This window comes from Quercus robur, chromosome 3 (genome assembly GCF_932294415.1).
Source record: "Quercus robur chromosome 3, dhQueRobu3.1, whole genome shotgun sequence".
NCBI lineage: Eukaryota > Viridiplantae > Streptophyta > Magnoliopsida > Fagales > Fagaceae > Quercus > Quercus robur.
Window position 1 is genome coordinate 47,136,185 of NC_065536.1, and position 7,740 is coordinate 47,143,924.

Consider the following 7,740-nt stretch of genomic DNA (forward strand, 5'->3'; position numbering starts at 1 on the left):
GGAAATTCCTGGGCTATATGGTAACCCACCGGGGGATCGAGGTTAACCTTGACCAAATAAGAGCCATTCATAGCATGCAGCCTCCTCGGAATCCCAAAGAGGTCCAGAAGCTTACCGGCATGATAGCAGCTTTGAATCGTTTCATCTCCCGCTCAGCAGACAGATGCAGACATTTTTTCCTCCTATTGCACAAGTGGAAGGGTTTCGAGTGGATTGAAGAGTGTGATTTAGCCTTCCAGTAGCTCAAGGAATACCTCGCCCGACCATCAATCATGTCCAGTCCCGACGCCAATGAGGTGTTGTATGCATACATCGCAGTCGCCGCTCATGCGGTGAGCCTAGTGCTAATCCGGGAGGACAACGGCACGCAGCGGCCCGTGTATTACGTAAGCAAATCGCTACAGGAGGCGGAGACCCGGTACCTCCCCCTCGAAAAGGCAATATTGGCCGTCGTGCAAGCTACAAAGAAGCTCCCCCACTATTTTCAGGCACATACAGTAGTTGTGTTAACCCAACTTCCACTGAAATCAGTCCTCCGTAGCGCCGACTACACAGGAAGAATAGCTAAATGGGGAACCATCCTGAGCGCCTTCGACATTAGATACATGCCTCGCACCGCCATAAAGGGTCAGGTTCTCACAGATCTGGTAGCTGAGTTCGCGGAGCCCACCTTAGAGGGGGTGGAAGTGTCGGGATCACCGAGTACCGATAGGAGATTGGTCGGCACGATTTCTCTACGAGAACACGATAAGTGGAGAGCATACATCGATGGTGCAGCAAACCACAAGGGCTCCGGGGTGGGACTCGTTCTCATCTCTCCCGAAGGTATAACCTTGGAAAAGTCGTTGAGACTGGGATTCCTGGCAACGAATAACGAGGCCGAGTATGAGGCACTGTTGGAAGGGATGTCAATGATCCGGAAGTTGGGTGGGAAATGCGCGAGCATATTCTCAGATTCGAGACTCATAGTGGGGCAAGTAAGTGGGGAATTAGAGGCGAAGGATGAAAGAATGCGAGGATACCTTGCCCGAGCTAAACACCTGCAAACCCATTTCGACGACTTCCGTTTAACGCATATACCCAGAAGTGGGAATACCCATGCTGATTCTCTGGCAACACTGGCCACCTCCTCGGCTCAGCCCCTTCCGCGGGTTATTTTAGTTGAGGACCTCTGCCGCCCAACGAAAGAGGAGCCCAACGGTATTCGGGTACACAACGTCGGGGAGGGACCAAGCTGGATGGACCCTCTTATCCGGTTTTTGAAGCACGACTCCTTACCGGACGATAAGGTCGAGGCTGACAAAATCAGGAGGAGAGCTCCACAATTCTGGTTGTCCGAAGACTCCAAACTTTACAGACGCTCATTTTCAGGGCCATACTTGCTGTGTGTGCACCCAGGGGTTATGGAACTCATTCTGGAGGAGTTGCATGAGGGGATTTGCGGAAGCCATACTGGGGGCCGGTCCCTCTCCCACAGGGCCATGACGCAGGGTTACTGGTGGCCGAGCATGCACAAGGAGGCTCTGGAATATGTGAAGAAGTGTGACCAATGCCAAAGGTTTGCTCCGAATATACATCAGCCGGGCGGAGTACTTAACCCATTGTCCAGTCCTTGGCCATTCGCACAGTGGGGCCTAGACATACTAGGGCCGTTCCCCAAAGCTGCTGGGAACAAGAAGTTTCTTCTCGTTGGCACCGATTATTTCATGAAATGGGTCGAGGCTGAAGCGCTGGCAAATATTAGGGATGTCGATGTCAAGAAATTTATCTGGAAAAATATTGTCACCAGGCTCAGGACCCCACACACCCTGATCTCGGACAATGGCCTCCAATTTGACAACAAGGCCTTTAGGGAATATTGCAGTGAACTGGGGATTGTCAACCGATACTCTACACCAGCCTACCTGCAGGGTAACGGACAAGCGGAGGCCATCAACAAAACCATAGTGAATGGACTAAAGAAGAGGTTGGACGACGCAAAAGGGAGGTGGGTTGAAGAGCTGGCCCATGTCTTGTGGACGTACCGCACCACGCCTCGCAGGTCCACGGGAGAAACCCCCTTTTCGTTGACCTACGGGTCCGAGGCCGTCATCCCATTAGAGATAAACTTTCCCTCTTAGAGGACTACTGCATTCAACCCCATTGCTAACGACGAACTTCTGGAAAAAAGCCTGGACCTCCTCGAAGAGAGAAGGGAAAGTGCGATGGTGCACCTAGCTTATTATCAGCAGAAGCTCAAACAGGGTTATGATGCCAAGGTGAAGTCGAGACCCTTGACGCCCGGGGATCTAGTGCTGAGGAAAGTCCTGGGCACTGCGAGGAACCCTGCATGGGGAAAGCTTGGACCAAACTGGGAGGGCCCATACCGTATCACATCCGTGGCTGGCATTGGAGCGTATTTTTTGGAAGACTTGGACGAACGTGTAGTGCCACGTCCGTGGAATGTAAATAACCTGAAAAGGTAAATCTATTAATGAAAGACACTATACTTGATGCCATGTTACTGGACAACTATTTGGAATAAGTGTTAAACAGAACCCAAGTCCTGCATGGCTCCTCGGACCACAGACTTGGGGGAAATTAACCACGCAACGATTCTCAATAAGTGTTAAACAGAACCCAAGTCCTGCATGACTCCTCGGACCATAGACTTGGGGGAAATTAACCACGCAACGATTCTCAATAAGTGTTAAACAGAACCCAAGTCCTGCATGGCTCCTCGGACCACAGACTTGGGGGAACTTAACCACGCAACGATTCTCAATAAGTGTTAAACAGAACCCAAGTCCTGCATGGCTCCTCGGACCACAGACTTGAGGGAAATTAACCACGCCACGATTCTCAATAAGTGTTAAATAGAACCCAAGTCCTGCATGGCTCCTCGGACCACAGACTTGGGGGAAATTAACCACGCCACGATTCTCAATAAGTGTTAAACAGAACCCAAGTCCTGCATGGCTCCTCGGACCACAGACTTGGGGGAAATTAACCACGCAACGATTCTCAATAAGTGTTAAACAGAACCCAAGTCCTGCATGGCTCCTCGGACCACAGACTTGGGGGAAATTAACCACGCAACGATTCTCAATAAGTGTTAAACAGAACCCAAGTCCTGCATGACTCCTCGGACCACAGACTTGGGGGAAATTAATCACGCAACGAGTGTCGATAAGTGTTAAACAGAACCCAAGTCCTGCATGGCTCCCCGGACCACAGACTTGGGGGAAATTAACCGTTATGCGATTCTCACTAAGTGTTAAATGGAGCCCAAGTCCTGCACGGATTCTCGGCCACGGACTTGGGAGAAATCAGCATCGTAGCCGTTTTTGCCCAATTATAAATTATCGTCATTCTAACGTATTCATTCATTTATTCTTAAAATGGCGAACCAATTTCCATTCATGATGAAAACAAAATAGAATAAGGCAACGATATTTGAAATGAAATAACTTTTGTCATTTGATGTTCAACGTAGCTTGGTTCACAAACATTAGCAATGATTAAACAAAACGAGGTACAAAAGGCAAAACAATTGCATCCCTATACTACGTCCCTAAGGGCCTAATTCGGAGCAGGCTGATCATCCGCTGCCGGGTTCTCCGGGGCAACCTCCTGGGCCTGTGCAAGGATCTCGCTGATGCGAAGACTGTCCTCGGGTGACTGGCCCTGCGTGGCTTGCTCCGTGCCCCCAGCCTCGGGAACAGAGGAGTCTGTTGGAGGAGGCTCAGTGGAGGCGACCTCGTCAGGAATCTCGCGTATTTCCTCAGGGAAAAAGATGTTCTCAGCTTTCCTGAGATCAGAATCTGCTGGGACGGCGGCCCGATCCAGGGCTACACCCCAGGACGTGGTGACGTATTCCCTGCAAATGGTGGCAACTTCCTCGGCCAGTCTCTCCTCAGTATCGTGGACCCCACATTCATACGAAGCCGCCACGGCTTTCTCAGCAGCTTCCCTAGACAAGCGAGCTTCCTCCTTGGTCCTTGCAAGCTCAGCCTTAAGCTCTGAAACCGCCTGTTGCTCCGCTGTCAGCTTTTTGTCAGAGCGGCGGAGCTGCTTGCGCAGCTCGTCAGTTTGCTTTTCAGCATTTTTAAGGCCGGCTTCTGCACTCGCATTGGCCTTCTTCACCTCCTTCAGTTCATTACTCTGACGATCAAAATCCCGTTTGAGATCACCAGCGGCCCTCTCAGCTGTAGAACGGGACTGAGCCTCCCTATGCATATCCTCACGAGCCTTCTTGGCCCACTCCTCAGCAACATAAATTTGTTGAGTGACCTGCGCTCGGGCGGAAATGAAAACGCTATTAAAACATAACGATAAGAAGGTACACAGTATAGAGACAAGACGGAAGACTCCACTTACCACGGCCATGTCCCTCTTCAGTGACATGAAAAGTTCTGGCTGATGAATCTTCCTGAGACCCTCCATGTCACGGGGCAAGAGAAGAGGCTGCTGCAGGGCCTCAGCCAAGAATGAGGCCTGCTCTCGTTGGGATTCCCATAGGGTCGCATCCTAGGGGATTGGGGCACCCTCTAACTCGATCCGAGGAGACCATGTCCGTTGCCCCCTAGCAATGGCCGCTTCGTCTCGGCTCTCAGTGGACCTTGTCCTTCTCTCTCGGGGCTCTTTCGTCTCCTTGCCCTTCTTTTTAGGCCCGGCCTTTTCACGGGCCACCTCTCCCTCCTCCGTCTCTTCTACGTGCCTTTTTCGCCTTAAGTTAGGCATAGGCTGCAGCGCCGCATCCGACGAGGGAGGGAGAGGAGGAACGGGAGCTTTAGGGGCAGTTTGTACCTTCGAGACGTCCTTGGAGGTCTGCCCCTTGGACCTGTTAGATAGAAGGCCCCTGAGGCCAGTCCTTGGCTGGAGATCCATTCCTTCTTCTTCTTCTGTGTCTTCGCTGATATCGGGTTGTGCGATGACTAAACCAGTACCAGGAGCCGCTGAGGCGCGATCCAAGTCAGCGTCAGAGTCGGAGAGCTCTACTATTTTGTCCGACGCTTCCCCTTCCTCGGTAAATTGAAACTGGTCTATCTGATCCTCTAAGGATGAATGCGAAGAACCAGCCTCCTCCTCCGGGATAACTACTGGGGGAAAAGCGCGTTGGGGAGGTAACTGAATAGGAGGCAAGTCGTTTGCAGCGAGAAACCCTGGTATGGATACGTCAATACGTGCCAATCTCGGACTACCAACCCTTATAGCTTGTCCGGCTTCCACCAGGGATCGAGTGAGTGGAACGTAGTCCAAAATCAAAGGAGCCGACCGTAGTTGTCCGTCCTCGCTAACGAAAATCTCGGACCTCAGGAGGTAATTCAGAGCCTGGATGTTGACCAAGCTCAGCCGAGGTGATGTTCGCCCTTTGTCTGCAAAGGCCGATAAAAGTGTTATGTTAGTCCGAGGAGACATGCAACCAAACCAACAAGTTTAAAATAAAAGAAAAAGGGGGGAGAGGAGCTCAAAACTAAGGTCCTCCCCACGGAATCTAGCTCTATGACACCCCACCTGGCGTTCCCGCCTTAGTCGGACAGTGAGGGCCGTCATGCCATGGTCCGGAGACGATCAAATGGTCGTCCTTCAGGCCTTTGCTGGACTTCGGAAGGTAGGATATCAACCTCACTTCGTCAGTCCTGGACTTTAGATAGTATGAGTCGCCGAGCTTATGGCATTCATAAAGATGAACCACGTCGTGCCATGAAAGGCCGAGGTTCATCTGATCGTTCAGGGTGTCGACACACCCCAGGATCCGGAACAGGTTTGCGGTGCATTGATGGGGGGCCAATCTATGACCACGTAGGTAATCCCTAGTTATTCTCCCCATTGGAATCGTCATTCCTCCTTCCACGAAGGCTATCATTGGAATTGCGACGTCCCCTGTTTTTCTCTTGAGCAAAATATCCTCCAGATGGCAATACTCTAAACCTACCTCCGGTGGAATACGATACTTCGCCCTGAAGCCCGCCATACCGGCCGGAGAATCTACCATTTTCTCAAGCCTACCCATCCCCTCTAATCCTAAAACAACTTGAAGGCAGTTTGAATAATGGAGAATAATGAAGAAGAAGCGCGCACTTACGGGTAAGAAGCTCGAAGAAGTCTTTAAGAGAATGGCAGCGGAAGTGAGAACGGACCAAAGGAGAAAGCTCTAAGACGTTCTGAATATTGGAGTGCTCATCAAAAATGAGGGGCGAACGCCTTCAAAACCTGTTATACTTGGAAGAAGTTGAATAGACGCACTTACGCCCAGAGCGAGTGAAACGCTGTCCACCGTAGATCCGGTCTCCAACCGTTGGATCAGATGAGTGTAAAACCTCAAAAGCTGCAGTTACTTTCCCCCGGTCATTAAACGCCCTCAGCATTAATGAGGCACGTGAGGGCATACCCCCTCCCTTTACATGTGTAAAGCAGGAATTCATCACGAATTGTCCAATGAGTATCAAAATCCCGTCTTTCCTCCTCGGACCCAAAAGAAAGGCCGGAATTTTGAGGGGCTATTGTGGGGGTAAAATCCGCTAGTCAACGTTGGGCCATAGTACCTGTACTAGGCCCAACCACAGTAAGAAGTGAAGACACGAGCGGAAGACCCCCCCAGCCCAATCATGTTGGGCCGGGCTTGCTTAGGGGCGTCCGAGGAGGAGTACCTCCTCGGACGCACCAAATGGGAGTCCGATTCACTCCCTTTACATGGCGCAAGGCCAACCAATATCAAAGAAGGGTGCATGACGTTCCGGGGGGGGGGGGGGGGCAACCACAACTGCCGCATTAAATGCCAAGGAGCAACTTTTCCAGCCGCATTAATGTGGAAAGGACAGGAGAACAGGATTATCTTGGCCAGTGCAACTCACAGAAAAGAAGGAGGATGTCCTATGGGACAGGCACTCAAGTAGAGGCCCAGATGATCAACAGGTGTAGGGTCATTATCGTAGCAAGGATGCTATATAAGAGAAGAAAATCCTCATGGTGTGGGAGAGGCAGAAGAAGAGGTGAAAAAGAGAAAGGAGTTGGAGGAAAAAGCAGAAGATACAGCCCCACGGACTATTATCCCAAAAGCTTAGAGGAATATCCCCACGTCCAACTGGTTGCATGGCTTGCTCATAACTACGTTCACGCTGTCAAGACCTAGTTCTGCGACCTACTCTCTACAAATTCATTGTTGAGGGACTTTTGGGCCAGAATCGCTCGCCTGTTGGGCCAGAGCCCCAAAGACCGCCCTTACATTATATATATACAAATAATTTTGTTTTACAAAATTATCTGACTAAATATAAGCTAATTGTTTCTGTGCATGAATTAAAAATACTAATTTCATAGTTTTTTAATAATAAATTTTTATTTAATGGAAAGAAATGCGTTCTCCATTATAATCAAATACAATTTTATTCAAATAATTACCTTTTAATAGAAATTTGAGTGTAATATCAAACATTATTTCTCAGTAAAAATGTATTTTACCAAAATTAATTTTGTTGAAATTTAAGATATATTAGTAACCTCATTATTGTATTTAATTTTTTCATTATAAATGAATAAGTGATAAAATGAGAATATGTGTCGAAATGATTGATTGTATGGCATCTTCCAAAATAATTAGAAAGTAATATTATTTTGATAGGTATGTTTTTGGCCCTAAGAGTAGGGGAAGGGAACAATTCAAACTAGTGACCTTCATTTCATATGCATGGTCCTTTGGTGATTGTGTTACCCCTTATAGTTGCCTTAAGAGGTAATATTGATTAGAAAGTATTAAAA